The 18,706-nt window shown below is 38.2% G+C and overlaps 1 long non-coding RNA gene across 1 annotated transcript in view; it reads left to right on the plus strand.

Moving 5' to 3' along the window:
• Positions 1–16,901, plus strand: part of LOC108493725 — a 60,415-nt gene extending 43,514 nt beyond the window's left edge. Inside the window, exon 4 of the long non-coding RNA XR_001873570.1 lies at positions 16,843–16,901. This is a non-coding gene — a long non-coding RNA (uncharacterized LOC108493725). The remainder of the gene's footprint in view (positions 1–16,842) is intronic.
• Positions 16,902–18,706: the final 1,805 nt, after the last annotated feature.

The following is an 18,706-nucleotide window of genomic DNA, read 5'->3' on the forward strand; positions in this document are numbered from 1 at the left end:
AGCACACTTCCCTCGTGGACTCATGGCCCCTTCCTCACATGTTACCAAATCCATACCCATCTAATTTCTGCCTGTTTTAAGACTAATAATCCCTGTTTTCAAACAGTGCATACAACTAAAAATGTTAGAATTCCACTTACCTGTGAGTGAACTGCCTAGTGTGTTGGCATTTTGACCATGGTAGTCAAGCTGGCCATCTCACAGAAGCCACCTCTGGTAAGTTGGCAAAGTTGCTTTGTAGTGAGAGACTTCAGAGACAAATCCAGACCCTGTTAAAGTCAATGATGGTTTTGCTGTTGACTCTGATGGCTTCAGAATTTGTAAGAACTACTTCAGTATGTCTTAAGATCTGTTTTCTCAGAGCAGGATTTGCAAACGGGTTTCTTCTTCAGCAGCACTCTGGCCCTTTGGACTTTGGGATCAGGGAGTTCATAAGGGGCCAAGAGAAGCTCATTGAAAACTCTCTGGACCATAGAAAGGGACAGTCATTTCTGAAAATACCAATAAGAAGATGAATCATGTTGTCTTGTGTATCTTATAATTTCTGATTAAGTATTTAAGAATTTATCCCTAAATATGTCAATTCTTTTAACTAAGTGACATGTCACCACATTGGTTTAGGAGTAGTACAGTCACATTTTATTATCTTGCATGATTCCATGGAACAAAACCCTTTAAAATCTTGTAGGATGATCTAAATACCACTTTTTTATTTGCTAGTATTATTTTAAATGCCAGAACAATCACAAAAGAATTTTAATCTTATTAAGGAAATATATTTTTAAAAAGACTAATACTTTGCTTCTGCTTGTTAAAACAGTATTAAAACAAGGGAAATGTGTTTGTAGTTAACTCCCAGAGGACTTGGTGTCAGAAGAAATGTATTGTCCTTTTTAGGAAGGTGGCCTCTACCAGATGTAGGCTCAGAAATGGCAATTGCTATTCACGTAAATGACTAGCAGGTTTATCCTGCCTTTCTCTGGGGCCATCTTGAATTTTGGCAAAAGGCAAAGAGCAGGCCCATAAGAAAATAGTAGTTCTCATGGGAACAGTAAAAATATGTTGGTATTGTTTAATTCTTTCATAACATGCTAAATTAATTTATTTGTTTTTTGAGTCTTTTAAAGTATAATGCCACCAGGGAATGTGTTTTTCATATACCAGTCTTAAAAATATATTAAAGTTTTAGGGACACCAGTCAATGAGTAAACACCATTGGTTATCCACATTGGGTGACTGGGAGAGAGAAGGCTTGATTTTTTGCTGCTTTACGTATTGTATAGTAATTGGCACCAGTGCAAAGTGATCTTATCTGTACATATTGCAATCTTTTTACACAGAAGTAGACAACTGCAGAATATGCAGGATTGTGGAGTAGCAGATTCATGTTGTTCATAAAGGCTTGCAAAGCACCCTGTCATAATGCTTGTTGTTTGGTAGATTCTTTTGACAACTTTTCATGTTTGGCTAGTAATGTATGGTTCAACTGTGTTTTTTACAAGCCTGTTGGGCTATACTCAGGACTAGGCCATTAATTTTGAAAGGTGAATGAAACTTCTTCAGTTAACTCATTGGTTGGTTGGATTATCTTGGTTGGAGAACCTTATTATTTAAGTAAGTTGAAGGGAAACATATTCTCTGTTCAATATACAGTGGGTAAAAAAGAATATCTCAATTTTACTTCCCATTGTTCCATTGATCACTCATAAGGCAATAGCTTCCAAATGCCAATACTGCAAATAAATCTAGTTTTACAGATGTTTGGAGAGATATCAACACCAGAACTGTGTATACTATAATTACTCCTCTTCTGTTTACATGGAGCAATTTTTGATCTCTGAAGCTGTACTTGTTAAAGAGGAAAAAAACTCCCAGAGTTTTCCCAGAGGATTCACCACCTTTCCCATTACTGTAAGTATTCTTCTGTCCTCTACCATTCAACCTGGCAGGTATTTTGAAGAACAGAAGCAGCCGAAAGCCTCTGGAGCTGTCCAGTTTTTCCCGATACTATCTGTGTGTCCGCTTATCATCTGTAAGATATTTCTATGACTCATCATACATGTCTAGACATAGAGAAAGCCAGGGTATTTTATGAATACTGCAAAGAATAATGTTAACCTATGGGTCAGAAACACTTCATTTATTTGGAAACATGTAAAACTGTTGATGCTTGGACACAGATTGGCAGGTTTCCCTTAGAATTAACGGAGCACTTCCAACATTTGCCATGCTTCTCATTTGCAAAATCCCTCTTACTGAGTCCACTGACTTCTTTTTAGCAGACTTCATCCTTTTGATTTCGTTTTGGTATTGTCATGAAATAAATGTAGCAATGGTGAGAATCATAGAAATAGAAGTTATATACTTTACTATGAAGGCAAAAGAATCTATAAACTAACAGACCAAAATTATAAGGACCTATTTTTTATGCAGTGTTGATTTTAACTTCTGATTTTTTTTCCCCAGACAATTAACACCCCATTTTCCTCTACCAGAGCCAATAACAAACATGTCAGCCTGCATCTAGCAATTCCTGAGTGGTATTAGCCACCAGCACAAGTTCACTATGGCCAAAATTGAGCTTTTCCAATATCTTCCTACTAGATCACCTTCTTTCCTACTGTTCCTGTCTTTGACCTGGAATGTCATATTCAACAGAAACTTTCTTCTAAGTCATCATTTTCAGACCGTGATGCCTTTTTTATAGAATTATCTATCATTCTCCTCTATCCACATTCATCCAAATCTGTCCTACCAAATGTGAACTACTTTACTTTTGTTTTGTGGCTTTTTGTATCTTCAGCCTCACCTTCAGATGCTATCTCCAAGCTGGCCTTATAGTTTGCTAATGATGCTTCATTTCTTGTTTTTGATTTCAAGCAATTACCTTTTTGCTTTCCTTTCTGCTGCTCCTAATGTTTGGAAAGATTTTCCTGTAACTAGCCACTAAACAAATGTGTAGTCTTACTCTTGACCCTAAAAATCTCTCTTTTTTTTTGGTGTGTGGGGAGATAGCTAAAAGAAACATTTACAAAAACTAGGTCACTGGTGATTGATCCCTATCAGGTGGGACTACCTGATGCTATGTTGTTGCCTCTGGTATGTGTTTCTCACACTTTCTATGCCTATAATGTAATTTCATTTTGACAAAGTGTATATCTTACCACAGCACTCAGCATGAAGGAATCTTCATCCCTAAATAGTGTCACTAATCATGAAGCAAGGTTAGATAAGCCACAGCATGTTAGGAACTTTCAAAGTACCAGTCCTCACTGATTCTGAGCATGTATTCTGCAGAAGACATTAGCCCAGAGAAAAATTCAGTGAACATCTGCTACCTCAGCTTCTGTTAGAGGGGCAGTAGATATGTATGTCATGGAACACTTGTATTATGTAGACTATCTTCAGTGCTAAGGTTTTAGGTCATATATAAAAAGAAGTTTAAAAGGTCTATGGAAGCACACTGACAAAATCTCTGACAATAGCGTTGTGGGTTCTCTGAGACACAGTCATCTGAACATCTGGGATAGAACTGTAGTGGGATTACTCACAACTTCAGAAGGAGCTGTTGGAGAAATTCTGCAAAAAAATGTAGATAAATATTCAAAATATAAGAAAAATAGAGTGCAATTAGGATTAGATAATCCTTAGCATACGGGAGCACTAGTAATTAGCTGATGAACAACGTGTGCTGTAAAAAGAACAAAGCTAAGCTCAGGATTAAGCTATGCTTCAGTGGACCAAGAAAAATGTCCCCATTTTAAAGATATGACATAACAATTTTGCTCCATATTTTGTCAGTCCTTGCTGCAGAATCAAACTCTAGGTCTTTATAATAGGAATGTTAGCTGCAGATGAAATTTGTGTTTTTATAAATAATAGATGCTTTTATGCCCAGGTTTAGTGGTTTTTCAGTACCCAGACAAATGCTCACCTGGGCATAAAACCTCTCTATTGTTAAGAGCAAACTGACTCAGGAGCCTGAAATGCAAAGTCAGTTCCACAGGAAAAGTTGAGGAGAGATACTGAGAAGCAATGGGCAAAAGAAAGAAAAGACAGAAGACAGAAGCTAGAAAGGCTGATAAATTAAGAGGTTGGTTTTCTGAAGTGTGGGAGCAAAATAGGAACTTTAATACAGATGGCAAGATATTACAGAAGATGGGGATGAGTGATAATAGGAGATAGAAATGGGAAGAGTATGGTTCTTATTTTTCTCTTCTAAAATATCTATTTCTAGCCTTTCAGTGCTATCATAATGAACTTTGGGTAAACTGCTGCAAGACAACCCCTTTAACTTGTAGTAAATCCTCCTCTTTAGAAGAAAATTCATAAGAATGTCACTGTTTCCATAAACAGTCATAAAGTTTGTAATCAAGCTCTCAAGCAGTAGCACACTTCAGACTGTAACAATATGTATACCTCTTCAGGAACATGAATCTTAAATTCACTGTTAGTATTTTCCTGTGGTCTGGAAAAGCAACAGCTACAAGGAGAATTTATTTTTTCAAACTGTGGAACAAAGTGTATGATGTTGGAGAGTAAAACGCATTGTTTATATTCAAGAAACTTTAAAAATGCTGCAAAATACAAAATAAAACCACTCTTTCCTTAGGACTTGTAGCGTCTTTGCATCTCTTCTGCTTTATAATAGAATCATAAAATTGTTTAGGTTGGAAAAGGACTTTAAGATCATTAGGCTCAACCATTAAGCCAGCACTGCCAAGCTGGTTGTCCCTAAGTACCACATCTACACGTCTTTTAAATACTCCCAGGGATGATGACTCCACCACTTTCCCAAGCAGCCTGTTTCAATGCTTGACAACCCTTTCTGTGAGGAAATTTTTTCTAATATCCTATCTAAACCTCCCCTGGTGCAACTTGAGGCCATTTCCTCTTGTCCTATCACTTGTTACGTTTTAGAAGAGACTGACCCCCACCTTGCTTCAACCTCCTTTCAGGTAGTTGTAGAGAGTGATAAGGTCTCCCCGAGCCTCCTTTTTTCCAGGCTAAACACCCCCACCTCTGTCAGCCACTCCTCATAAGACTTGTGCTCCAAACCCTTCCCCAGCTTTGTTGCCCTTCTCTGGATATGCTCAGCACTTGAATGTCTTTATTGCAGAGGGGCCCAAAACTCAATACTCTGCTGTGGCCTCACCAGTGCACAGGGATGACCACTGCCCTGGTCCTGCTGGCCACACTATTCCTGATACAAGCCAGGATGTCATTGGCCTTCTTGGCCATCTGGGCATGCTGCTGGCTCATGTTCAGCTACTGCCAACCAGCACCCCCAGGTCCTTTTCTGCTGAGCAGCCTTTCAGCCACTCTGTCCCCAGTCTGTAGTGTTGCCTTGGGTTGTGACCCAAGTGCAGGACCCCTCATACAACTGGCCTTGGCCCATCTATCCAGCCTGTCCAGATCCATCTGCAGAGCCTTCCTACTCTCCAGCAGATTGACACTCCTACCCAACTTGGTGTCATCTGCAGACTGAGGGTGCCCTCAATCTTGTTATCTAGATCTTTGATAACAATATAAAACAGGACTGGCCCCAGCACTGATCCTTGGGGAACACCACTATTGAACAGCTGACAGCTGGATTTGACACCATTCACCACAAATCTTTAGGCTTATCCATCCAGCCAGTTTATTACCCAATGAAGAATATGCCTATCCAAGCCCTGAGCAGCCAGTTTCTCCAGTACAATCTGTGGGAAACGGTGTCAAAGGCTTTATCAAAGTCAGGGTAGACAACATCCAACAGCCTTTCCCTCATCCACAAGTGGGTTACCTTGTCATAGAAGATCAGGTTAGTCGAGCTTGTCAGTTTAAGTTCTTTTACTTTAATGCTCCTTTTATTTATATTCACTCAGTTTTTATTAGAGCAATAAATTTTTCATGGGCTTAAGAACAAAACAGGTCTTAAACCAACTAACTCTTTCTAGACCGCTCTTCTGAGATTCCCACCTTGACTTAGTTACAAAAAGCATGAGCAGTCCCTAGAATACAGAGGGAAACTAACAGCCCTTCTGGTTATCAGTTTGTGATGTAGTGAACATCAGTTCAATTGGCCTGAATGTCTTGTGTGGTGGAAGGTGTTATAACCTAAACTAAAAATAGTCAAATATTTTGAAACCCTAAGAAATTTTAAAAGTTTTTGTCAAAACTTAGTCACTAAAAACCAGCAACAGCTCAGTTTTTCCCTTGTGGTATGTTGCTTGTGAGAACAGTGCAGATTGCATCATGCAAGTCTGAATCACAGGCAATTCACACAACATGATATGGAATTGCATTGTCTCTATACTGGCTTTTGGGAAGGATGCATGTCTTGATGGTCCTTGGTCCAAAGATACTGCAGGGAATGAGTCCAAGTAGGTCTCATGATTGAAACAGGTGTATCTCAAAACTCTTGTTTTCTAAGTCAGTCTCCCCTCTTACTTGCTTTGGGTTCACTGAGATGATCAGGAAATAGAGGGAGTAGTCCCTGTAACCCTGGGGATATTGACATGTAACACTAGATTTTCTCACAGTATGCAAGAATGGCAGAGGGAAGCATCTTGCTCTCATCTTCCTCTCCTTGCCAAAACCCACCACCAAAACCAAGAAATATCATACACAGACCAGGGACAAAGTCACTGTTTACTTCAAGCTACTGTTAAGAAGCTGTTATTTATTTAAAACTTCAAAAAAGGTTGCAAAATCATAAGCATAAAAATCAGCAGAGGATGTTCTCTTTCTCCCACCATAACATAAACCACAGTATGACAAATCAACAGTGGCCTGCAGCAATCAGAAAACCCCAAAATTTGCTCTTTCTTCACAGAGGTGTTTAAGAATAAAACTCATAAATATTAAAACTACAAAGGACAGCAGATGAATGAGTTTGCAGTGTCACTATCAGAACCTGGATTTCCCTTGACTACTCTCATAGTAAATCTTTTCAAGTTGGATGTAGAGAAGACTTGTGCATGCAAAAAATTCTTTGGTTTTATTTGGTGCCAGCCAATAGTGGGCAAAGTATTTCAAGTGGCTTCAATGTGGCAGCCCATAGGTGCTGGAGTCCTCCTAAGAAGACTGTTGCTTTTGTCTTCTCTACTCTTTGTGTTTCTATGAGATAGAGAGGGCTAAACACTTGAGATCTGCTTGTCCCAGGCAAAACTGCACTGGAAATATGACTGCTCAATCTTTTGCTACTGGGCCCAGAGTGCCCTGCCAAAAGCTAAATTTGACTACTGGCTTTAGCTCCATACTGGGCATAGCCTCTGTAGCAGGCTAGAAAAGAAATTGGTGGTAGAGTTAAGGTCCTGCAGGACTTGATTATCAAGGTTGGGAAGAGAGGTGAAATCTCCTTCTCACTTTAGCAGTCCTGCATTTAGACTTTGGTGATGAAGAAGGGAAAATGTAATTGGGTTTGAACAGGCAATTTCTCTGTATGCCCTTTGGCATTAGTTTCCCTTGTTTAGTGTGTGGGTATCATACATGACAATGGGAAAGAAAGAAATACTTTAGAAAAACAAACAAACGACTCCTCCCTCTCAAAAAAAAAAAAAAAACACGGAAAAAACCCCAGCAACAAAACAACAAACCAAAACCCAAAAACACAAGAAAGAAAAAAAGAAAAATAAGAAACCGTGGTTGTAAACCCACAAAAATTGGCAATGAGGCTCCAAGGCAAGTGTAAGCCTTGAAATTTCTTTTAGCTCTTTAAAAAAATAGTCCAAACCAAAAAAACCCTAAAGCACAACAACTCTCTTTCCATGGAATCCATATTAATGAGGGCAGCTTCCCCTGCCTAACCCTTTTTTAGGAAGAATTGAAAGAATATAGTTTAAACTTTGACCTAAGTCTTTTTTTATGCTTTATGTTCTATAAAGAATGTTGTTTTTTTTTCTGTTTGATTTTTACTTAGAAATTTCAGAATTGCCAAGTCTGCTATGTTATGGTTTTCCTGGTGAATTCATGGATATCTCAGAGGATAGGTATTGATTTCTTTCTCAAAAGAACAGTAGAAGTGAAAATGCTGATTCTTTAACAAAGAAAATCTTAATCAAAACCTGTGTCCGTTGCAGAAAAATAAAAAGTAATTTAAAACAAAAGGAAGAATCAAAGACTTTAGAATAGTCTCACTTCACAGCTTCTTTTCTCTGGTTTTTTAGTTTTCACTCTCTTGACTTTTGTAATATCATGTGGTCAATCATGAGAGTCATTGACAGCAAACTTTCTAATACAAAAGGAGAAAAGTAAGGGGAAAGAAAAACATACAGAGAGAAGCTGTTCTTTGTGCTTCCAGCTCTGCATGTAACACATCTGGTGACTCTTTTGTGCTTCAGTTCGTTGTTATGTTTAGGTGAAGTATGGATGAGAACACTTATGCTATTTTTTGTCAAAGTGCACTGAGATACAAGGCAGTAAAATTCTTCACAAGTTATTCTTCCTATAGGTTGGAGAAATGATATTTGATTCTGGTTTTGTGTGAGGGTGACACAACTTATTAGCCTTTGTTGGCACCTGAAGCACATATAGTAAACAAGTTATATGAATGGGGAAAAGCAAATCTGATGATTTTATATGATGTTTATTAGGTAATCTAGTTTGATTGTAGTGATACAAATAAAAAAAAGTTTAGATTTCAGTATCTTGTCCCTTCGAGGCATCTTCTTTTCACAGGTTACCAAAGGGGTGGAAAAAAAAAGATATTTTTAGTGGTACCTTTGGGTAGAGGACAGAAAGATCAGTTTTGACAATCTTGGCCAATAATCAGTTGTGGATGAGAGTGGGCATGGTAGGAGGAGTTATGCAGGGAAAAATGCATTTTTGACTATTGATGATACTGCTTTTTCAGTGAGAGCTGATAAGAATCTTTAAATGTTGAATGGGGCAGCAGTCACCATTGGAGGCCAAACAACAAAATGATCCCTCATAAAATGTGGTGATTCAACTGTATGGATACTCTCTAATGACATGGATCTTCAGTATAAGTGTCTCAAAGAGACTGATTTCAAACTAATTGCAGCATAACTACCATGTAACTAATGCTTCAGGAATCCCAAACTCTCTGTGTTAAGTCTGAAACCAAAGGGTAATTGTAAGCACTGCAGACATTAAGGTGACTGCTGCTATATGGTTTCATGATCCTTATTAAGGCTGAAAAAAATCAAATCCATTGTAATTTAAAATGTCAAAAGAGATCTTGAACTCTTTCTTTCCCTCTGCCCCTATCTGAAACTGGAGAGTCCTACATTTCATGGGCATTGATTTATGAACATGGATGGATTAAACTGAATAGTGAAAAGATAGACATTTCCAGCTGAACCCTGTGCTCTATTTTTCTCGTGGAAATTGCTGTCCAACTGGACATCAGAAATAGCTAAAGTGCACGGGTAGCTTCTGCTGAGGAGCCAAAGGTCATTGGCAAAGCAAGGGGTCAGAAATTTCCAGGTACCCAAACATGCCAGTCTGTAGATAACTACAGTCATGGAGCTGCTTCGTGGACAATTTGATCATCTCTGCCGCTATGGGCACTCATTGATTTAAAAACAAGATGAGTAGAAAGGAGCAGTAGTAACACAGCATTTCTGCCATCTAGCTATGACTCACCATCATCCAGGGATCAACAGTCACTGTCTGTCTTGTCTACATATTCTCCAGGAGCCTGAGTGTTGTCTTTTGTATACACACCTTAGCATGGACAAGGCAAAGCATCTCAATATCTAAATCACATACTGACCTGAAAGGGAACAGAGTATTCCTATGACTATTTTTTTGCTACCAGTACAGAATATAAAAAAATAGATCAGTTCTGTATGCGTATGGGAACATAATATCTGGTAACTGTGAAAAGCAAATAAATGTGTTTTGGATGGACTTGCTTAGATACTCTTTTGCACTCCAAGGTGAAGCACAGCAGTTCCATTAGTCCAAGTTAATACCTTTCTCCCCTTTCCCCATGTCTCTTTGTATGCTTAACAGTGAAATTTTGGCATGTTTGAGATGAATAAGATTGGGGTTTTTTGACCACTTCTTTGGGATAGGGAAGAATGTTTTATAATTTCAAGAGAGAAAAACAAACCCGTCGAAGCAACATATTTTGAAATAAATTAGTTGGTGTTTGAGTAATGTCAGAAGATATGTAAGAAGTTTAAATTAAAGAGGTAGATGATACATCAGTGTGGGAAAGGGCAAAGATGGCAGGTTTGTGAATTTTGGGATGGGTTTAATCTGTGAGGAATATTTACATGCTGAGATATTCGATCATTTAAAAAAAAAAGAGTGGCAGCTGCTGACTTATTTCTAAAGCTCACCTCAAGGGGCTTAATCCAGCCTGCTGGATGAGATACTTGAGCAGGATGAGTGAGAATGCTTCAGTGCCCTTTAACTAATGGGGTGAAATCCTACATCTTCCACTGACTGAGTTATATCTAGCCTCTAGGCTGTGAATTAGTCTTGGTTTGTGTAGTAGAGCATTCGTCATCTTACTCCATGAAGCTTTGCCACTGGGTAGGCAGTAGTCAACTATTCACTTTGTCATGCTTCACTGTTCACTTGAGCATGTGAGTGAAGAAGAAGTGCTCACATTACACAGAGACATGTGTTTCTTCTCCCTGCTTGCAGGACATATTGTGTATTTTGTGTGAAATTGCTGCTTGATAAAGTAAAGTAAAATCCTGGTAAAGGAGCAAAAGGGATGCCTCTTTACTTACAAGTAAACCTACTGATCTTGCTGTGTTTCAGTTTTTGGTGTCTGTTTTGAGCCCAGAGCTTCTTGACTGTGCCTGAGGGGTTGAGCATACTTGTGAGTAGGAAGCTTTCTTTGGAGATGTGACTTTGAGCTCCCTTGAGCTAAGGGAAGAAATGAGATCCTTTACTGCCTGGGCAATTACTGGGTGATTATACGAAGACAGGAATCCATCTGCTTTCCCAACCTGTTTTTAATAGAAAAGCATGAATCATGTTTTTGTGTTTTTTTTTTTTTTTTTTTTTTTTTTTTTTTGTTTTGTTTTGTTTTGTGTTTTGTTTTGTTGGTTTTTTTTTTTTTACAGAGATAGATATGTAATATAAGTAGAGGCTTCTGGGCTCCAGATACTCTTTAAGTGAAACTGCTGTCCTGAATGATCAGGATTTAAGGCATAGCCACCTTCTAGGCCACTTCTAGGTGATTAGCTCCTGAATATGTTGCCGTCAGGTGTTGTGTGGTGTTGTCAGCTTTGGATTAAATTCTGAGGCATGAACTTATCTTGTGAATTGACTGAGATTCCATTTCCTTTTTGAAATTTTCTGTGGGATCTGAGGTACTGAAAGATACGTGCGTGTTATATTGCCTAGCACTGAAATGGCTCAATCACTTACTGGATCTTGCCCAATTTAGGTAGAATGTAAATTAACATACTTTACTTCTGAAAGATGGCTGATAACTTTTATGCATATTTTAAAAAGGTCTTAGTAGTCAATATGGTAGCAATAGGCTCATTCTGTATGACTCCTGAAGGATTAACCTTCAGAATAAGCAAGAGAACCCCATTAAACTGTCAAAATGGACATATCATGAAATATCACCGTGCAAAAATATAAAAGCAAAAAACTCAAAGGAGAATCAACAAAATGCAATGGTTATTGGCATTATTCCTGGGATTTTTTTTTCTTGCCTTCCTCATAAAAACAATTACGAAAGAAGGACAAGTAACTTATCAGGTTCACTGGTATGGTCTGGGAAATCTTTATGGTGAGCGTTTGAGTCTCAAGAGCATGCAAATGAATCCTCTTCATGTACACATACATGCTGTATGAATTGCTATCTTGAGATTTGTTTTCTCTTGCTTTGCACCTCAGATTTCCCTTCCTACCACTAGAATAAGCAGGTAAATATCAGAATGTTAGCAATTCATGTACCAGTGTAAATGACTACACAGAAAGAACTGGATAATTTTGCAGTTGTGATAATCCTAGTGGAAATAATTATCTCCAGTTTAAACACTATAAATCACAGTTTAAAGAAATGCATGTTAAAGTAGACTTTTCTGTTTAGTGGCAAGTCTGCTTTCTCTCAGGATTCAGTGCCTGAATGGTAGGTTTTCCTGCTACTGCTTTTCTTCACTGGTCATGTATTACTTCTTCCCAGCTTGCCTCCTGCTGAAATAATTGTGGTGCTAATAACAATGTGTGGGGGAATGACCAGATGTGCTAGTTTTTTTAGACAATTATACCAGTTTTTCCAATTTTCCAGACATTTTTTCATTTCTTTATTAACTCACCGGTGCCAGGAATTAGATTTTTCCAGTACATAAATCCTAATTAGCAAGCCAGAGAATTGAGTGCTCCATTTTACTCCTGATGTGTCATTTCCCCTCTTTTCTTGGTTAATTGACAGTTTTAAAAGCCAGCTCTTGTTTTACCCTTGTTTTTAAGGGTAAAAAAAGAAATACGGGAGTATTTTGGGACAGAAATGAAAATCTGGTAAAGGGACAAAAAATTAAAAGAAGGTGTAGTTGGGATCAGTGCTGTCTGCTAGTTTCTGGGATTGCAGGGCATGGAGGCCTGGAGAGTGGCTAAGCCGCTCGAGACTCAGCTGCATTTTCCTGTTACCAGTTGTGACTGAACCCTGTCCTGCCATGCCCATGTTCCTTTCTGCTTGCCATAGGTATGGAGTGAGTTTATTAAATTATGCTGGCCCTGAGGAACATCTACAAATTGATTCTGTAGAGCAAAGGCAGTGTTTGGTGCACTGCTGATGTGGGTTGCTCTTACAGGCTTTCCTCGCAGCCTTCGTTTCTCCTTATCAAGGACCAGAAATAGAAGGGAGGAGGAGGAGGAGGAGACAGAGGCTTGTCAGCAGTGAGGGTATCCTCAGATTTTGAATCTAAGGACTCTTTCAAACTTAGTATGTGCTTAGCGATGCCCTGAGTCTGTGGGAGGGGTTGGTGGAGGGTTGTTAGGGCAGGAGAAGTGGTTGTGAGTCCCAGGGAGAACGAAGCGCTCTGTCGCATCTGAGAGATGTGAGTGAGCAGGTTAACTGTGTCAGGAGAGGAGAATTGTACAAAAAGGGGCTTTTCTGGATAGATAGGATTATAGGGAACTGAAGAGGTTTGTGAGGTTCTGAGGTTCTCCTGGGTGACAGAAGGAAGGTATTCCATTTATGAGTGAGACAAAAAAAAATTTGTGTGTTCCTGTTGCCATTGATATGTTGTGGCTTGAGGCTAAAAAAGATTCACCAAAAGATGAGATGACAAAGTGCAGGTTCTTGCCACCTTGTACTGGGGAGTTTGAGTCCTGGGAGGGATAAAAGGAGACTGTGAGTAGAAGGTGGTACCCTTTTTAGCCTCTACTAGGGTGCTATAGAGGACAGAGGTTCTCTATAAGGGAAGCAAGCCTGATAAATGCAATTCCACAACTTAGATATCAGCTGGTAAGAAGGGAAATAAATAGCAAGGCTTTTTGTCAGCTAGGAAGGTAACTCAGTTCAGATCTTACCCCATCTCCATAAAGGTCTTTCCAAAACTTGAATCTTTTGAGGTTCAGAGAAGGATGATTAATTGCCTTTTTTTTTTTTTTTTTGTGCTAATGCATTAATTGGTTCCAGGCAGACAGGGAACAGCAGAGCCAAGATATTGCAAGAAAGGCTGCAGTCCAGGTAATTCAAGGGCTGTCAGAAGGCTGAGAAGCACCAGGGGTCATGACAAAACCTGGAGTCTTTCATTTTCCAAAATCTTTCATAGGTCCAGGAGGTCTGAACAATGTCATGGTTTTGGGTGCTCAAATAGAAAGAAAGAAAGAAAAAGAAAAAAAGAGTACTTTGGAGTTATTCCAGCACTGCTGTGCTGCCTTTAAAGGGATCCTCAGGAATTTGTTTCCTGACCCTGGAGACCATATTTCTGTCTCCTGAGATCATCCTCCCAGATGGGCAAGATCAGTCCTTGGCACTGCCTACTAGCATTCCTTGTCCTGAGATGCAAGTGTTACCTTTACTTATGAGTGCTGGTGTTCTTGGCTGCGTGTCTGTGGGTGGCTCTTCACTAGCCAAAGCTTGAGCCTGTTATTTATTTACTACCCACTTAGGTTGTTGCTGTTTGAAAACATGTCATTGCAGAATTCATGCCTAACAGGTGCTCTCTCCTTTTAGCTGTCTGACTGGCTGTGTCTTCCCAGTATGAACACTGGGAGAAAAACAGCATAACAACTGTCTTTGGGGGGTTACATCGCCCAATCCTGCCCTGCCAGTCAGCAACAGCACAGTATCACCAAACCACAAGAGATTTTATATGAGGCTTTTATTTAAAGGAAATAAAAAACCATGCTGGTTTTAGGCATATTAATTTCTCCCTTTTATTAGCTTTTAGGGAATGAGCAACAGCTCCATGAGTTGTGTTTGTAACAAATACAGGTTATGAAATAAATGTATTTCATTATTCGCTCATTGTGCAATGAAAGGCTCTCTGAATCTGCCTCCTAAATGGTTTAACTCAACATTAGAAATGATGCTGCCAAATACCGACTGATTCAATAGACGATGAGTTTCAAATTCCTCTTTTACATGGGGAATGTGATATAGAACAATGACCTCAATTTTCAGCTGTGTCCTCAGATTCACCTCTTTTTTGGCTGTCTCTTTTTCTTTTTCAGTATCTTATCATACTTTTTCAAGTCTTGAGGGTCTTATGAGGGCACTATTATTTAATAATTAGATACTATAGCTCTGATGGTGTTCTGGTGACATCTTTTACAACTAACAAGTATTTAATAGAATGTAATTAGAAGCTCTGATCCTTAGACCTTGACCTGTCTAGACCTTGTATACAACTAAGTGACTAGACAGCCCTTAACACTCATTAGGAGTTATCTGCACCCCACTTTACAAAGCTATGTGAGGAAACTGTTTAGATTTAGCCTCAAGCCACCTGCTTTGTAATCTGTTGCTGTGCACTCAGTTGATCCCTCTGTCCTTACAGTAACTGGAAAACTACCAAAGATTTCATTTTAAAGAAAATATTCTGATTCAGGAAGCATAGGATGGAAATCTGGTTACTGTATTTGACAGCATGAGCTCTTCAGAAAGCGTGTGAATAGGAAAGATTATTTCAATGCTATGGAGAAACTGGTCACATTTTAAAATGCAAGAAAAACATCTAAAGATAGTTAGAGAAGTCAGCTAAAATGTGTTTTGATAAAGTGTATTCATCTGGGATATATTTAATGGTGCTCTTTTTACAGGTGATATATTTGTCTTGTTCTTATTTCTGAAAGCCCCTTAGATCTTTAAAGTAAATTAACACTTTTTACTACTGGTTTAAAAAAATTTAAATTAAAATAAATATGCATTTCTGAAGAATAGTCTATTGGGCATGCCACTGAGAAACACAAGGAGCAGGTTTCTTTCTTCTCCATTAATTTTTGAGTGTATATGTGCCTATATTGTCAAATATTCTTAAATATCTCTTACCTAGTCCATATACCTATTCCCTCTCTTTCTTACTTTGTCTCACTTTAGTTTCATTTTAATGGGATAGACTAGTTGTTGTCTTAGTTTTTACTCAGACTTTGGAATCCATTACCATCCCACATGTCTTGGGGTTTATTAAAGATAAATGCAACAAAGCATGTAACAATGGAAAGGAAAAATTAAATTCTTAGGATTTCTTTGATAAATTTTCAGTGGCATAGGAAAAGGATCCAAATACATTCTTAATATATTTGATCTTGATCCTTTCTGGAAACTATTATATGTAACCAAATGCATCCATGTATAGAAGACAGATTTTATTTTAAAAAGTGTCCAAATGATCTTGTTAATGCTAATACAACATTTCAATTATTTGTCTTTTGAAAAGGGTTCTGTTTTGAGATGTTAGTTGCAAATAGAGGAAATGAAGTGTTGATGTAGTAAGGAATAATTTACTATGTCTAGAGAGTTCTAAAGCAAAACATCTGGATCAATTTGTTTACAAAGTTCCTGTAGATAAAAGCACTATCTCTCCTAAGGATCAGTTTGTGCCCTTTCTGAATAATCCTTTAAAAAAAAAAGGAAAATTTGTTATCACCATACACATAACGGTCTTGGGAATTTGTTTATTAGGGAATCCAAAGAAATCATAGGAGCATGGGAGGTCAGCTACTTGCTGAAAATGTGGTGTGGTTTTATGGTCTGAATTTAGCATGGCCTTCCCTGTTTCTCTGCTTCCCTCACACCCTTCATCTTAAAAAGTAATACATTTTCGAAGCTATGAGTAAGCACAGCATGTTAGAGGTATGCCAAAGCAGGATGTGGAATGGAGACAAAACCTTTGGTTTCATATGGACATGAACATCCTACAATAATTGAAGCTTTTTGAAGGTGCATCTCTTGGGGCTATTTAAATCAGAGGGAGATAACCCCTAACTTAGAGAAAGACATATATAGTTCAACATACAAGGTTGAACTTGTACTTGAAACATTCTTCAGCATTCTTCAGCAAAAGAGCAAAACAATAACTTTTTTGTATTCAGGTGTCTCAATCTGGAAGTGCATAGAATGCCCTTTGTTGATATTGCCTCTAGTCTTGAAAAGTATTTTGGGTTCCTCCTTTAACAAATGTAGCCACAGCAATTAGTATCATCAAAGTGAAGTTTGCAATGATTTTATCGATAGGTAAATTACAATGCTAATTTTATTTAAAATGCTGATAGTCTCCTCATGGGACCATAGGTGTTCTGAGGGGGTCTTTGAAAGTCTTTTATTATATTAATACAAGCAGCAGTTTAGCTATGTTAGCCATTAGTTCTGGCTATATTGCTGGAAGTCTGTACCTGAATACTGTATGTTTTCAAGACTTGCTTCATGCACTTCCCTGATTTGTTTTTTTTTGTTTATTTTTTTCCCAGATGTTTTCTCAGATAAACACTGAATGGATATTTTACCCTACAGGACACTTCTTACAGATCTTGTACGTTTCTTTAAATTTTTTTTTCTCTTCCGAGTTTACCTTTTATATATATCCTTTTAGTTAAAATACTTATGCAAGATACTAACATTGAAATTTAATTTTGTGGTTAAGATCTGACATGCTCAGCTACCTCTGTTGTTTTCTTGGAAAGATCAGAAACATAGGCTATATTGTCTATATAGCCATCCTTTTTCAGCTCCAAGGGGCATATCTCTCATAGAAGTACATGTTTTTTGCTGTTGAGAGAAGTGAAATCTCCATCCCTCCCATGGGACAGTATCCTTGGAGTGTCAAGGGAGTTAAACAACCATGTAGAAGAAGAATTGCCCTGGGACAGAACATGGGCCTCATTCCATCCTAAGTTTGGTCATGAATCTGAAGGTTGTGGTTCAGACAAACTTCAGAGTCGTATAAATTCAACTGCAACTCAGCATCAGCATCCACAAAGCCCAGCTGAGAGTCCTGTTGTTGTTGACAGTATACTGAGCTCATAAAAATAAATAGGATCATTATATAAATCAAAAGAAGATGAAAGTAGAACCCACATCTTTCAGCTTGAATACTAAAAGTCTGCCAGGAGGAATAAAAGATACTTCCTGTAAGGGTGATGAGTTGAAAACCTTTAGAGTTTTTTTATTTTACATGGTAAAGAGAAGGGGAAAATGGCCTGACTAAACCCTATGGGTATGTATTCTTTCTCATTCCAACATGCAAGTTTATTTAAAATTAACAAGCTGTCCTCACTATTTTCAGTTCATTTTATGACACCAGCCCTGTGAAATGATACTGGGTATCTCCACCTTAGGGTTCTGGAAGGAAGTAAGAGAGTATTTGTCTTTCCCAAGAAAACACAGCAAAGTTGTTATACTTGCCTGGATTAGATGTCCTGCTGTTTCTAGATCATGCAGTATTTATTTAATCCTGTGTTCTCTTCTAGAAGGAGTGTGTTTTCATGCGGATGCTGAGTAATCTCCCAGTAGTGTGGAGGACATTGCAAAGAGTTTTGTGCAGTTTCTTGGGGTGGACAAGCAAGCTATGTGCATAATAACTAGTTAATTAGGTGTATTTATACATTTGTTGATAGTAGTTAAGCAATAGATTCTATGACCTGCAGCAGTAGGATCTCAGAAGTCACTACATGTATATTTTATTATAAAGTGGTTTAAGCGCTTGAACCAGTATTTTAAGTTTACTTTGCAGATGTGCTTTTTTTCATAGTTCATTTAAAACCAGAAAAACAATTTAATTCTTTCTTTGTTGTTTAGTGAAATAATCTCATAGTTTTCTGGTAATTGCTGGGGAAATTAATGGGGTTTTTGGAAAAGGTTCTATGATATGTAAGAATTTAGAGTGAGATCCAAAAAAGCACTTAGATGCCTAAAGTAAAACTTAGGCAGAATCTAGATACCCAAATCCAAGGGAGTGATTCAAATGCTCTGTGCAGAGACCAAGAGACTCTGGACTGCTGAGGCTTCTTATGCTGCTGAGAACCCAACATTCTGCTAATGCATGTGCTCGACAGTGTTGTCCCTGTGGAGCTGAACACTGAGCTACCTTTTCCCTTTCTAAGTTAATGTATTCGCAAACCAATTGTCCTGCTACCTACACTTCCCTTTTTGGAATTTAAATCTAGTTGCTACACATCAACTTGTAACCTATGTACTAGTAGTAGGGAATTCATAAAACCATCTCAATTTTCATTCAAAACGGCGTCCTCTCATTTGTTGCTATAACATAATAGGTTTTCCAACTTGATTTATTACTGATTAGAGATACGTGTTGTATCTTTGTACTGATAATAA

This window comes from Lepidothrix coronata, unplaced genomic scaffold, assembly GCF_001604755.1.
Source record: "Lepidothrix coronata isolate B3197 unplaced genomic scaffold, Lepidothrix_coronata-1.0 Scaffold19, whole genome shotgun sequence".
NCBI classification, from domain to species: domain Eukaryota; kingdom Metazoa; phylum Chordata; class Aves; order Passeriformes; family Pipridae; genus Lepidothrix; species Lepidothrix coronata.